Consider the following 16,423-nt stretch of genomic DNA (forward strand, 5'->3'; position numbering starts at 1 on the left):
CGAACCGTCTCTGCCAAATTTTCACAATTTTTGTAGTGAATTTTAATAATTTCAATGCGTTGTTTAAGCGTGTATCGTTCCATTTTTTATTAATGGCGTAGTTTCTACTTGTCAAATATCAAAAAATGACAGCTTCAAAAGTTACATCTACCAAAATAGCGAGCTATTCAAAATAACACCTGTTATTGGAAAACCTTTTAGCAGGGCTGTGGTCCTAAACTTTTTTCATGTTTCATTTTCTTTTCAAATTTCTATTCTGAAATTTATTTCCATCATATAGCTATAATTTAAAAGCTATATCATTTTAATTTTTTTCATTTAAAAGCTATTCATGCTATTCGTGGGAAATAATTTTAAAACTTTTTAAATTTAGTCATTTATTATCAATAGTTCTAGGTATATATATATATATAATTGGCGCGTACACCTTTTTTTTTTTTGGGTGTTTGGCCGAGCTCCTCCTCCTATTTGTGGTGTGGGTCTTGATGTTGTTCCAAAAAAGGAGGGACCTACAGTTTCAAGCCGACTCCGAACGGCAGATATTTTTATGAAGAGCCTTTCCATGGCAGAAATACACTCGGAGGTTTGCCATTTCCTAGTTCTAGGTACGAAAGTATATTTTATACCATAGTCCGAAGCGATATAAAATTGACTTAAATAGACCTAAATAAGTTGCCTAGTTTGTTTTATGTTTTATGTTTATGGCGGCAACCTGGATGAAATCAGAAATAAGGTTAAAAACTATTTTAGATAATATAAAATGCTTTATAACTTTTTATATAGATTTTTACTTACTTTTCATATTTATATTTGTGACATAAAACTCCGTTTGTTATTCTTTTTATCTAAAAGTTATTATTTCTTGTATTTTTGAAAGCATTGTCTCCATTGAATAAATTGAATTTTTTACCTATAGGACATTTTACCTTCTAGGGCGAAAGGACTCTTCTGATGATTCAATAGCCGACAGATCAGTAAGTAGCGATTACATTCGTGTTTGTAAAACTTGCAAACTTTGCAAAAAAATTATCAGCCCGTAAGTTTAAAACAAGTTGCTTAATTTTAAAAAGCAGTATATCGGTGTATAACTGTGGACGCGTATGCTTATATGTACGTAGGTACACAATAAACGCGTGTGCTTGATCGGCAACGAATTGGTTTTCCTTTCTGTATTTTAGTATAGGGTGGGCCATGTAAAATTTGCTTTTTGAATCGGCTATAAAAAAAAAACGAATCAATATTTTTCCAAAGTTTTTTTTTTTTAATTTGAAGATTGAACATTGCCATTTATGAATGAAAAATAATATCGCTCAAATTACTGCCACGACTGGCCATTCGATCAACCCAATCAACCCACATTTTCGATTGTTTGGGCTCCAATTTCATGAATGGCAACTTCGAGTTCGTGTTTTAAAGTATCAATCGTCTCTGGATGGTTCGCATAGCATTTTTCCTTAACGGCTCCCCTCAAAAAATAGTCCAAAGGGCTTAAATCACAGCTCCGAGGCGCCCAATTGATATCGGAATTTCGGCTGATTATTCGGTTTTCGAAAACGATAGCCAAAAGTTCGAGTATAACTTTGGCAGTGTGACAAGTTGCACCGTCCTGTTGAAACCAAGTGTCGTCCATGTCATCCTCTTCAATTTTTGGAAACAACTCGTTGAGCATGTCACGGTAACGCTCGCCATTTACTGTAACCGCGGCTCCTCGCTCATTTTCGAAAAAAAAAATGGCCCGATGATGCCGCCAGACCAAAAACCGCACCAAATAGTGACTCGTTGTGGATGCATTTGCTTCTCTACAGTTACGTGGATTTTCTGAGCCCCAAATCCGACAATTTTGCTTATTGCGTAGCCACCGATGTTAAAAATCAGAAAAGAAGGAGAAGACCTACCACTTTGGAAATAGGTTTTCAATATTTCCCTATTTTATTCAAGCGTATAGCGTCCCATTTCGTAAATGTCAAACCTTTAAGTAAATTATGAACACATTTGGCATGCTATTTGTGTTACCATTCTCAAAAAAATAGGTGGTTCAAAAAGCAAATGCTATATGGCCCACTCTGTATATTAAATTCGCTGAAATATAAACACAAAAGTTACCAGCAGCGGTTCACATAGTGCAATAACATTCCTAACAACTAGCGGGTGTTTTTTTTGAAGTGCATGAGAAATATCGATATCAGTAACTAAATCTTGGCAGCTGAGAATGGCAAACTGTGTTGGCCAGTAAGGTTTGGCAAGTCATCATGAATCGTTTAACGTCAGAACGACGTTTCCGAAATGTGGAAATCTACTTTGAAAAAATAATAAATAAATCTGTGTGCGAAGGTCTTAAAGCACTGGCGGCATCATCGGTCCTCATTTCTTTTGAAAAGAGAAAGTAGCTGTCGTTATGATAAACGGAAGCGCTTTCGAGTCATGTTGACTGAATTTTTGTTTACAAAAATTGTTCAGCTAAACATCGGCGACACTTGGTTTTCAACAAAACGTAGCAACTTGCCGTACAACGCGCTTAATAATCGACCTATTGCCATGTTCAAGCCACCATTGACGTCATACGTCAAAAATTGGACTAATCATATTGAAAGAATAAATACCATGGAATTATCTACCATCGTAATTTCCAGCAAGCACAACGCAATCAGTCCAACGCCGCTCTAACATTTCAGTACCACTTTTATAGAATGATTCATCTTTTGCCTCAAAATATACCTCAGTTTCAGCGATAACCTCTTTATTCGAGCGAAATTTCTTACCGGCGAGCGTTTTTTTAAGTCTGCGAACAACCAGTTGTCGCTGGGAGCCAAATCTGGAGGATAAAGTGCATGTGGGAGCAATTCAAAGTTCAATTCATGTAGTTTTGCCATTGTTTTGATTGACTTGTGACACGATGCGTTGGTTTGTTGAAACAAAACAGTGATAAAACACGGCTCCCCTTTTGTGGATTTTTTTATGGTTTTCTGGTGTTACGACCTCATTTGGACGTCCACTGCTTTGTGCATCATCCGTACCATCGTTTTATTGTTGTTTCAGATGGAGCGGAGTCCCCATAACACTTTTAAAGCCATTGATTCGCTTGAACGGTATTTTTTTATCAATAAGTAGTGTAAAATTAAAACACAAAATTCTTTTTGATCAATTATTTTGGCAGTAACAAAAGTAGCGCCACTTGTAGCACAATAACTCACGAACTAATGAATAGAATATTATGAAATTGTAACAGGTGAATGCAATAAAACTAGTGCCATAAAAACGAGCACAAATTCAAACAGTATCAAAACCTCACGAAAATTAAGAGCACAGCTTTAAACAAATAAAAATACCATATCAAAATACGCGCAATTAACCAAAAGAGGGCATGGCAATAATCTTTTTTTTAATTTGGCTTACGTTGCATTCGGAGCTCATCGTTTGTAAGTATTTTTGGGTTTTTTATAACAGAGATGGCAGATTTTTTTTTTATTTTTGAAAGATTCCGTTATTTAAGAGATGGGCTTCATTCATGATGGATTTGGCTAATTTTCAACACCAACCTAATTTGGACAAAGAGTAATATCTGTAATATTAAGCATACATAAAGGGTGATTTGTGGATCAATATCAAGACGCACCCCACAAATAGGAGAAGGAGCTCGGCGAAACACCAAAGAAGAGGGTACGTGCCAATTATATATATAAAAGGAGGATCAATTTAGATGTATCAAATTTCAATTTGGATTTAGAAAAAAACATTCGACTATTCAACAGATCCATAGAATTACAAAAAAAATCCAATCAGACCTTGAAAACAATCGATACTGTGCCGCAGTATTTTTGGACGTAGCTAAAGCGTTTGACAAAGTGTGGCATGAAGGCTTACTCCACAAAATAAAAAGAATGCTACCTTTTGACTACTATCTCATCATATAAAGCTATCTAACCGACCGAAGCTTCTACATTAAATATGACAATCAATGTTCAGATATTCATCAAATAACTGCTGGAGTTCCGCAAGGAAGCGTTCTTGGCCCTCTACTATATGTTTTATTCACCGCAGATATACCACCTCCTGACGAAACTAATTCTTCAATTGCTACGTTCGCAGACGATACAATACTATTAGCATCAGACAAAAGCTTAATTATCGCTACTGAAAAACTGCAGCGATATACAAACGCAGTTAAGGAATGGTTTGATAACTGGTGCCTAAAAATAAATGAAGACAAAACCGTACAGGTTATATTTACTAACAAAACAAAATTTACCGCAGTTCCAATTAAAATAAATGATAAAGCAATTACAATAGAATCAACTACTAAATATCTGGGAATTCAATTGGACTCCAAACTAAATTGGAGTCACCACATAAAGCAAAAGGTCAAACAAATAAAAGAAAAACTTCGACAACTTCATTGGTTAGTCTGCTCCAAATCCAGACTCACTATACAGAACAAGCTGTTAGTGTACAAAACTATGATTAAACCAATCTGGCTATATGGATTACAAGTGTGGGGAACGGCTAAAAAAACTCATATAGAAAAAATCCAACGACATTCTTCGAATTTTGACCATGTCTGACAGGTACACGAAAAATGATGACATCCACAGGACTTTTAATATAGCAAGAGTAGACGAAGAAATCAAAAAGATAACAACAAGGCACTTTGAAAAAATACACACACACAGTAATGCAGAAATCAACAAACTTCTTGAAAGGGAAAGAAACGGGAAAAGGCGTTTAAAGAGAACCCGACCAAGCGACCTAGTATGATAAATGCTAAAAAACCATAAATATGTAAAAAAAAAAAATAATTAAAAATAATTGTAAAATGTAATCATGTAAAGTGAAACTTGTATTGTATTATTCTATATTATTTAATTGCTATTATTTCGTTTATTTTAATTTTATCTCTTTTTGACACTGGCCATTAAGCGATGTATATAAATCCTGACCAAATTGTTAAACAACATACTTAATGTCAAAGGACAGATGTATAAAATAAATGGGGAATAAAAAAAAAAAAAAATTTCAACGAACAACGAAAGTTCAAATTGGGCAATCTTTATTATTCATTCCATTCATGAAATTTATTTTTTAAAGATAATCCCTCTCAAATGTTGGCTACAACGGCGCCGTAATTTGATCTTCCGTAAGCACTAATTTCGAATGACTCGGTGGAGGACGTCGGTCGGTATCTGCTGAGTATCTTTAGTAATGTTGGCTTCCCATGCCTCAATCGAAGCTGATTTTTCTACAAAGCATTTAGACTTCACTTATCCCCACAAATAAAAGTTCACGATCTTGGTGGCCAATCAAAGGGTGCGAGACGAGAGATAAATTACTCACCGAAACGACGACGCAGTAAATCCATTGTTTTACGGGCTGTATGGCAAGTGGCGCCATCTTGCCGGAATCAAATGTTGTGGAGATCACGGGCTTCAATGTCCTGCATTAAAAAATCGTTTATCAAATACAGCAATTTTGCTTATGGACGTAGCCATTAAGCCAAAAATGGGTATCATCGCTGTACACCATAAGTCGGTCTGAGAGCGCGATGAACACTTCACAAAGGTTGGAAAAACAGAAAAACCTTAAAATTTTTTTTTTCAAAAATACGAGCCTTTGATTTAATATCAAATGACAATTAGTAACTCAAACCGAAAGTATAAATAAATATACATATAAAGGTTATAAAAACTTGATGAAATTTCAGTGCCACTTTTCTTTCGGAGAATCAGAAGAAAACTCTGATAGTTTCTAACGAAAGGTAAAACAGAAAAACATTCGAATCACTGACTCTTCAAACTAGTGAAACTGTCCGAAAGGTGCAATACCAGACAAAAGATGGTGAGCTAAATGCAGTCATGAAAAATACATTCAAAAGAAATTGCGGGAGACAAATGTGCCATTTCATTTTTATTAGATTTCGCCGTAATGCGCCAACGCCGAGTCAATGTTATGCCCCAGCTTAACGCTTACTTTGCGTGCAACACCGCATGGATGTAAATTATATGAGTGTGGAATAACGCTTGTGTTCGCATAAATTTTATTTGTCAATGGTGGAAAACGAGGTAGTGTGGGCGGCGGGAGGTGAAGCTATCCGTTTTGCCACTACCAATTTTTAGCGTTGCAAGTACCAAAATTTAGTTGCAACGACACCTAATAGTATTTGCCACTGAAGCAGCTGGGATGCTGCGCGATAATAAAAATGTCAGCACCGCAAGGTGTTCAGCAGCATATCACACCCTTTTCACTCGAAAATGATGGATGCACTTTGCTACTGAACATGCAAATTCCATTTGGCTCACGTGTGGTAAACGCCCAACTGCTTATTACTTATATATGTATGAAAGTATACGAGTACGGCCATGGATGGCGTTCATACTTTAGTGAGTGCGTTAATATACACGCATACATGCACAAGTGTGTCTGAGAAGATTAAGAATTTACAATTTAAAATATGCTATTGCAATGAACCAGATCAAGTCTTTAACTGCCATCAATATTTTAGAAATATTGAAATACAAAAAGGTGTAAAAACTCAAAATACAAACTGTGTAATGCTCCGGCCCGCTTTAAAGTGATACAATATTGGCGGAAGAGAATAGCAGCAGATTTAAAGGTATTTTTACAAAAAAGTTACAACATTTATTAATAACCGCTTCCATTGACATATTTTTTAACTATATTTGTGTCCGTATTATAACCCCATTTAATTGAAGTACGGATCGCTCACTACGAAAACTTTCATATCAAATAGTATTTTTTTTCAGTGAATAAAAAACGATCCGCTTGGCAAATTATTAAATTTGTATTTGAATATTTTTTTTCTTTCTATTCTTTGGGCAGAATAGGGATTCCAAATTGCATTTACTTAATTTATTTGCTAATATGGAATATGATTTTTATTCTTACAAGTGGAATTAGTTTAATTTTTTCATATTCTCATCGCATCATATGCTAGGTCGGAAATAACTTTTAATAAAGCCAATTGACATCGCCGCGACGTGAGATTATTCGGCCATCAAATTTTTCGAGCAAAAGAGCCATTGTTTCGTTAGCTGTGTGACAAGTGGCACCGTCCTGTTGAAATCACATATCTTCCACATCCATATCTTCCAATTCGGACCATAAAAGGTCGTTATCATCTCACGACCGCGAACACTATTCACAGTAACTGCCTGACTGGCCTCATTTTGGAAAAAATACGCCCGTGATGCCGCCGGCCCATATACCGCACCAAACAGTCACTCTTTGTGGATGCATTGGTTTTTCGGCAATCACTCTTGGATTTTCATTCGCCCAAATGCGGCAATTCTGCTTATTGGCGAATCCACTGAGGTGAAAATGTGCCTCATCACTGAAGATGATTTTCTTCGAAAATTGGTTATTCATTGTTGCTATTTCCTGCCACCATTCTGACCATTGACGACGCTTGAAATGATCAAGAGGTTTTAGTTCTTGAGTCAATTGCACCTTGTAAGCGTGTAAATCCAAGTCTTTATGCATAATGTTCATCAACCACGAGCGTGAGAGGTGCAATTGTTGAGCATGACGACGGGTTGAGGTGGACGGCTCTTCAACTACACTATCGCGAACAGCAGCAATATTTTCTGCAGTACGAGCTGTACGAGCATGCACTGGTGTTTTCACATCTCCTACAGACCCGGTTTGCTCAAACTTTTGCACAATTTTTCCGATTGTACGCACATTTGGACGAAGTGCGCGATATGCATTTTGATTTGAACGCCCGTTTTCATAACAAGCCTGAATAACTTTAACGCGTTGCTCGATTGTGTATCTTTCCATGGTTCAAATTGAGTTAGTCTGAGATGAAAAAATGTCTAATGAAATGCAGAAAAAACTTGACGTTTAGGTGTGGTTTACATTCATCATCGGCCCTTGAAATTTAACCACCCTTTATAAGCCCCTCAATTGTATATGTTGCATACATAATAAGTCAACTATCGGCGTAGAATTATGATGTTCCTTTTAGATATAGTTTTAATGTATTACTTATGTAAATTAAAAAGAGGTTGGTAGTTTTAAATAATCGATGTATTAATTTTTTGTGGCAAACTTTTTGCCCTATACATTTCAACATAGTGCCCCTGATTTAAAAACAAATCTTATTAGACATGTGCAACGCCTGTCTAAGAGAGGGAACTTTCCCAGAAATCCGGAAAAAGCAGCAGCTCGTGCTTATAAACAAGAGAAAAGGCATCCCGAACCTCCCATCAGCATATTGGCTGTTATGCATGCTCGACACAGCAGGAAAGCTCCTTGAAAGATTGATTGATTGATGATTGAAAGCCTCGACTGACCGCAGCCATAGATATCTCCGGAAGACTATCAGCAAGGCAGTACGGCTTTAGATGCGGAAAGTCTACAATAGAGACAATCGAAACGCTTTCAATAGCGTAAGATGGGCGGACATATTGGCCGCCTTAGAGCTAAGGTTCAAAATTCCGGCATACCTACAGCGCATAAAGCGAAATTACTTATGAGACCGCAAACTCGTGTATCAAATTCCCGAGGGTTCTCGTTGTATAGACGCCACATCCGCCACATTGCGGCACATGGTTCAATTCTCGGTCCCCACATGTGGCACATTAGTTATGACGAGATATTCCATATGGAAATGCCCGATAGTATTTTCTAATTGAATACGTAGACGATATCGCAGCAGTCATCACAGCACGAAACCTTGAAGAAGCTCGTAAAAAGCTTAACCAAGTAATGATACAAACACAAACGTGGCTAAATTCACGTGGGTTCAAATTAGCCACAGAGAAAACTGAGGTAATACTTCTAACAAAGAAGCACATCCCGTCAGAAGTTAGCATGCAAACTTGCTCAAATACGCGAACCACAAAAAAGTTAAAAATTACCTAGGCATACGGCTGAAGACTAACCTTCTGGGCCCAAATAAAACACGCAGCAGAGAAACTCGCTAAGATGGCATCCCTACTCAGTAGATTGAAGGCAAACAAAGGGAGACCGCCAACCCGCCTAGAACACAGTAACAGGACCAACTGTTCAAGTAATAAGCGGTTCAATACCGATAGATTTATAGAATAATAAAAGACAGGAACTTCGATGAAGTTAATTTTTATACAACCCAAATGCTTTTGGGGGCACGGGTATTTCCAGAAATACCTGTTCAAAATAAGGAAATGCGAATGCGGAGATGCCACCGATGCCATTCTTCCAATGTATGCGTTGGAAACAAGAATAACCTAGATAACCCTAACATAGACATTTGTACTTAGGAAGATGGAAAACCACTCTGAAGTAATGCGAAACCGGTTGAAGGGTGGGCGACGGTTCCAAACGAGGGGGAGTTTTTTAGTCGCCGGACATACCATAAAACAAACTACAGCAGGTTGCAACCCCAGGGTTTTACCAAAGGCTCTACGGCATTATTGAAAAATCTTTAAAGTGCAATCCACCCTCAGTGAAACAAGGTGTCTTCGAAGTCACTTTCTTATTCAAGCACCCAAGAGATCATATACATTATTTAACAGTACCAGGGTCGGCGATTTACTCTCTTTAGTCATGTTAGTACATACATTAACACCCCGCGCATATATTATATATAAATACATAATTGGCGCGTACTCCCTTTTTGGCTACTTGGCCAAGCTCCTTCCCTTATTTGTGCCGTGCGTTTTGTTGTTGTACCACCAATGGAGGGACCTACAGTTTTAAGCCGACTCCGAACGGCAGATATTTTTTTAATTTTTATGAGAAGCTTTTTCAGGACAGAAATACACTCAGACGTTTGCTATTGCCTGCTGAGGGGCGACCGCTATTAGAAAAAACTTTTTTCTTCATTTTGGTCTTTAACCGAGATTCGAACCTAGGTTCTCTCTGAAATCCGAATGGTAGTACAACAACTCATTTGGCTACGTCGGCCGCCAATGATTGAATATACTTCTCGCAAATTTACGATTGACACAAGGGATGTCAAACGGATATAGAAATTTTTAGTGACGACAAGTATCGAAACAATTTGTTCAAAAAGGCCAAACAATCACTGCAGACCTTTGTTAGAGTGTCTTGAAACATTTTTTTGAAAAATACGTCTTATTTGGAAGAAGTGTACCATGAATCGCTTCAAGCATTTCAATCCGCTGTGACTACCATCCTCAAGATTCATAAAAAAAGCTGGACAGTTTTATTGATAACTTGTCAAAGGGTCTAATGATCAAAGCACAAAATGAATAGATTGCTTAGTAAATGAATATTTGTCGCAATAAAACTCCCTTGGTTGTCTCTATTTCAAAAAAATCTTTTTCTTTAAAATCGAAAGTTTAAATTTATTTCAATTACTTTTAACTCCAATGTAAAGTATTACGACATCATTTCTAATTTAATTGCTGTCCTACTGATATCCTATTACTAAATCGCAAGTTGCTTTGCTACAATCCTGTGTTAACTAATCACTTCAGTGAAATCTCCGTCACCACCTCGCCTTCGCTTTTCTATTCAGCAGTAACAACAATTTTCCGACATGAGTCGAAGTCCTTCAGTGTTCATTGTTCACCCCTTTATCAAGCCACAACTAGTGTCAACTGCTTTATTTTCCCCACTTTATATTTATTTCTGAGGAGGTCATTTTGCATGCGGCACGTGGTGTCATAACAACAAACAATGGAAATCTAAATTCAAAAACTCTGAGAGTCGGGTAATAGTTTGGTCGTTTGGTTGGTCGAGTAATCAATTTGGAATTTGTCATTGTCAGTCGCTTAAATACTGCACATTTATTTATTTAAATTTTCGAACAACACCAGCGTACATATTTGCATACATATAGCAGTGGAAGCAAAAGCAACAAACCGCAAGAACTGCAAATGCCACAGGTCTTTGATGCGATATACCCTCGCCCATAACACTGTCAGATCCATGCTTAGTGGAGCAGCCACTTGCCTAATTTCCAAATACTAAGCATACTACATTTACTCGCTGGAGTCTCGAGTTGCCTAATATCGCTGGTAATTACAGCAATTAGTTGAAAGTGGGGAGCTCAAATGTGTGTGGGAGTATGATAGTATAAGTGTCGGCATTATGCAATAATAGTTGTGCGATGCCTTCAGTAAATGTTGCCATCATTGTTGTAATTGTTTTTATTACAATATTAATGTCCACGGCCATCAGAGGCATGTAGGCAATGGGGTATCGCGCCGTCTTCGTGTTTAGTTGTAAAACTACTTCAATACCTAAATACAAACCTGCATGCCACTCTCCCCAATCTAATCGTTATTAATTTGCGTGCAGTGAACACGAGCTGTATGAAATGTTAGCAACGTCTAACGACCAAGGCACCTCAGCTCCGAATATATTTTCTTATCACCGCCATAGTTTCTACGACGTTCGCCTTCGAAAACTTACGTATGTTTGTCCTTGTATACATCTTCGAATATATGTTCACATATGTATGTGTGTATATACGAGTATGTTAAGGGTAGTCAATTTTTTCGGCACGAAAAACTTTCCTAAACTTGTTTGTTATGCAGAACCCATGTTTATCATTTTCACAGGTAATTTGAAATCACTTGCTTTCTTAAAAAAAGTAAGTCTTAAATATTTCGTTTTTGTTTTTAATGAATCACACAAGTATTAATACGAGTAATTGTCACGAGCCATAGTGTGTTGAAAAAAGGTTTACTCGAAAAACGACAGTACATACTTTTATGACTGCGAATCAGGATTGAGTTGTAGGTAAGGCATCATTCCTATTTGCTCGTTTTATAATACTCCTCTTCTTTATTTGCAAATTCTTAATACAGAATGTAAGCGATCACAGTAATAAATTATTCATTAATTTTAACACAAATGTGATAAATAATTCTTTCTTCTTGTTTACATTTAACAAAACTAAAAAATATTAGATGTAGTATTATGGTAATTGTCTCTGCTTCGGGCTGCTTCAACCAACTGCCCAATAGTCCCTAATCCTGTCCACTCTCTTATGTTACGAAACCAAGACATTTGCTTCCCTCCAATTCCTTGTTTGCCTTCGATTTTACCTTTCACAATCAGTTGCACCAACTCATATTTAGGACCACGCATAATGTGACCAAACGATTGCAACGATTTATCGTTAATAACAGCTCTCTATCCTTTCCTAGTTTCATTAAGACTTCTTTGTTACTAACTTTGCCTGGCCACGATATTTTCATCATCCGCCAATAGCACCACATCTCAAACCCCTCTCATTTATTCATAACGCCTCTCATTTATTATTTATAAGACTTAAATACAAATGGATTTATGGTTCACGTGTTGAGATCTGAGGAAGTTATTTAATCCTTGCAGGTCGTTATAAATTGATAAAACTAAAAAAATCGCGGAGTTTTATTTATAAGGTTTCATTATGAGATTTTTAGCGAGAAAATGTTCCAAGTCATAAGCCACAATGAATTATTGCCATTCAAATGGGATCTTTGGAATCCAAGCTGTTCCGCAAATACAAGTTAATACTAAACATTAGGAAGCCTGTTTTGTAGAATTAAATCTAATCAATTACAATCTTCACCGATTTCTTCTCACACTTGCACAACTTACCAAGAAAAAGAATTTTTAAGGGACTTTCCTGATTTGATTAGGGAGATGCAATTAAGATTCGCTGGTCGATCATAAGAAATAAAGTCTGGGCCAAATACGAGTAAAGCTTTACGAGCTATACGCGGCTCTTTTTCAGTTAGCTTACACAATTCAAAACTCGCTGTACCCATATTTAAAAACTATTTTATTACTCCATATTACCACACCTAGTAAGCTAAATGTGGATACATACTTGTATTTCCAAAACACATAAAAAATATTAAAATATTAATCCTTGCAAGGAAGGGAAATTAAGACCTCAAATTGACTTTAATTTTGACCGGAGGTTATTCAATAGGTTTTTCCGTTCGATAAGAGCTTCGTTGCTAATAGCCTAATTTTTTTCTTTGTTATGTTGGTACATACTTCATTTCAATCTGTCAATTCATTCTTTGTCTAAAAGCAATTTAGTATCGACATGTCACAGTACTTTCACCAATGGGAAAATTCAAGTGTCGTGCAGTGAAGGCATTTGTTGTTTGGAAGATTTCAAAGCAAAGAGAATTTATGAACGAGAATTTTTGAACGTGGTCGTACAATCCTTGAAGATGATCCACGTCAAGGGCGTCCAAAAAAAGCAACAACACCAAAAATCGTAGAAAAAATACAGGATATTGTAACTGTAAATGATTTAGTAAAAGCCCTAGGCATCTCATTGGGCAGTCTAAGCAATGTTTTGACTGAAATATTGGATTTCAGAAAGATGTGTGCAAATATGCTACATTCGAATGCGATTTTTTCAGCGTAATTAGAACGTTTTCGAAAGGATAAAATGGATTTTGTGCTTCTATTCATCACTATCGAGAAAACATGATCCTAAATCATAACAAGAGGCTACAGAGCGGGACTTCCGCTCGAGTTCGTGTCCAGAAATCGGCCACGAAGGTGTGATGAAGGGGTCCGATAGGAATTTTGTTTGTGGATTACTGGCTAACTGGTAAAACAATAAATACTGAATATTATTGAAACCTTTTAGACCAGCCGAAGGAAAAAACTCGTGAAAAAGACCCAGTTTGCGAAAGAAAAATATTATTTAATCAGGTCACAACAGCATCCACCGTATTCACATAGACACTAGCGACTTCCATATGTTTCAAGATTTAAAAAAATGTATGCATGAGAAGCATTTGTCATAAAATGATGAGGTCGAAACAGCTGTGGAAGCATATTTTGCAACCTTTCCAGATTCTCACTTTAGGGATGGAATTCATAAATTAGAATCTGGTTGGAGCAAGTACATTGATGTTCAGGGAGACTATACTTAATAATAAAGTGTATTTTCAACCATAAAATTGTGTATTTCTTATCGAACAACCTAGTATTTGCATGTACCATAGCCAATGATAAATTAAAATTTGTTTATTAACTAAAAAGGTTTCTCCTGGAAAATCTGAGCAATTATACAAACTATGTACAATAGTTAATTATATTAATTATTAATTATTAATATAAACAAGGAATCGACCAATATTCTATTTGTATGGCAGGTATATGTTCCTGAATCGGCGTTGAGAAAGTTGCTTCGCTAGTTCCGAAAATTTATGGCATTTCTATTTTTATATCTGAACTTTTGAGATTGAAAATCCTTGCTTTACACAAAGTAGGAAACGTGGATGCCTCATAAAAGACTTTGCCGCTCGGAGGCGACATGAAATTGTAGGTTCTTCCATTTGTGGAACAACATCAAGACGCAAACCACAAATAGGAGGAGGAGCTCGGCCAAACACCCAAAAAGGGTGTACGCACTTAAATATGTACTAATTGGTTGGTGTAAATACATTTAAAGTAATTCATTGATTTACCGTAATCCCGCTTAATTGGTCAACCTAATCAATTAAAAGAAACATTTTTCTAATAGCGGTCGCTCCTCGGCAGGCAATGGCAAACCTTCGAGTGCATTTCTGCCATGAAAAATCTGCCGTTCGGAGTCGGCTTAAAACTGTAGGTCCCTCCATTTGTGGAACAACATCAAGACGCACACCACAAATAGGAGGAGGAGCTCGGCCAAACACCCAAAAAGGGTGTACGCGCCAACTATATATATACATATATAACCAATTAAAAGAAAATTACTTACGCTTTCTTCCTGCATCACCAGCAAACTTAGGTTTCAGTAGTTTAGCAGAGATGCCAAACACTATTTATCTGAATGCTAAATTGTTGACCAATTACGCGGAGAAGCCAATTAACCGGGTTTAATATTTGTTTTACCTTTACCAATATGTTTTTACCTTCTTTAGGATGTTGTGGAGGTGAAGCCGAGAACGTCCATTATACGTAAAACAATAGGAATCTTTAAACATAGCGTATTTTTATAATAATATAGAAACTAAGCTGTTGAAATATGGGGACGAGGAGCTGTTAGATGCATAAATCAATTCCTATGGAGAATATGGTAGGAAGAATGCATACCTACCGATTGAAATTTAATTGTTCCCTGAGAAGTCAGCGAATTTATTATTGCATATAAAGGTTCTCTCGATCGCACGTGGGTAGCCCTCTATGTTTTGCGCCTTTGCAATACTATGTTACATATGATGAGATAGTAATTCGATATTTCTACCGAAAAATTTGGTATTTTTCAACATAAACTTACATATAACATTTTTATTTATTTGCTTTATTTGTTCTTTTTTCAATGACTTAAAAAATTCAACCCACCCAAAAGCATGTTTATATTTCTTGGAGAACTTAATGAATAAGTGAGTGTTGAATACAGTGGACAGTGATATTTACTATTTCACTTGGGGACGAAGAAAATTAAAGGCGCGCTGCAAAAGTTGCAAAGCCACCACGAAATCAAAGGAAATAATACAATATAATTAGTTTCAATTTAAGGTTCTTAAAAAATAAGTATTTATTTAAGCAAAATGCATTTACATACATATATACTTGGAAGAAGCAACCCCCACTTGTATTTTAAAAATTCATTTTAGCCTACCAACTTACCTACCAATTTTGCTATGAGAGGACGAAAAATGCCAACTCTAACCTGAATCACTGCTAATAGGTCTAATTTTGAAAGCAGCATCAGCACTGACAACAAAATCAGCTTTTAACTCCAGCAGTCTTGCTTTGAACCGAATGAACAAGTGAGCAGTAAAGTCTTCTGGTCCCATTAATTAGCGCAGTAGTATAGACAATGAAAACATTCAATAGCGCCCCTCGGAGGGCTCGAGAGTTAGATTCTGGAAAAGATATATGAATCATTGCACATTAGCAACGGCGAGTATCGAAGACGATGGAAAGATTATAACTTGTTTTGTTTTTTTAATTAATGAGTTCTTCTACATATCTAAGACTTGGTATGTGATTTGTTCATGTGAACTGATAAATTTTGAATTTAAATCAATTGAACATCTTTTAAAAATTCTTTATGTATTCGTTTTTCGGTGGCCTCGTAAAACTCATCTTTTTGATGGAGTTGCTCTTGGCGAAGTTCTTTAGCCGCTAAAAAGCTGCGACGATTTACTCGCTTCTCCCTCATTAAATTCGTTGGCGAATGATTTACAAAATCGATAAATAATTTATTGTATAAAAAAGCTGTGTAGATTGAATAATCTAACTACTTACGCGGAACAATTTTAATTAATTTTGGCCCAAAATGTTTTGAAACAACACCTCAAACATCTTTCAAGTAAATTCTTTCGACATAAATCTTGAAGTTCTGACTCTACACACTTTTAGACTGGATCTGGTGGTGGTGATGTTGTCTGAGTGACACAGCCCAGCCCCATTAGCACAAATGTTGCCACTTTGATGCAGCACTTGTAGAAATGTTGCTTTTTATTAGTCGAACGATCTTGATTTGACTATGAATCTGCTTATGCCA

This window comes from Anastrepha ludens, chromosome 4 (genome assembly GCF_028408465.1).
Source record: "Anastrepha ludens isolate Willacy chromosome 4, idAnaLude1.1, whole genome shotgun sequence".
Taxonomy (NCBI): domain Eukaryota; kingdom Metazoa; phylum Arthropoda; class Insecta; order Diptera; family Tephritidae; genus Anastrepha; species Anastrepha ludens.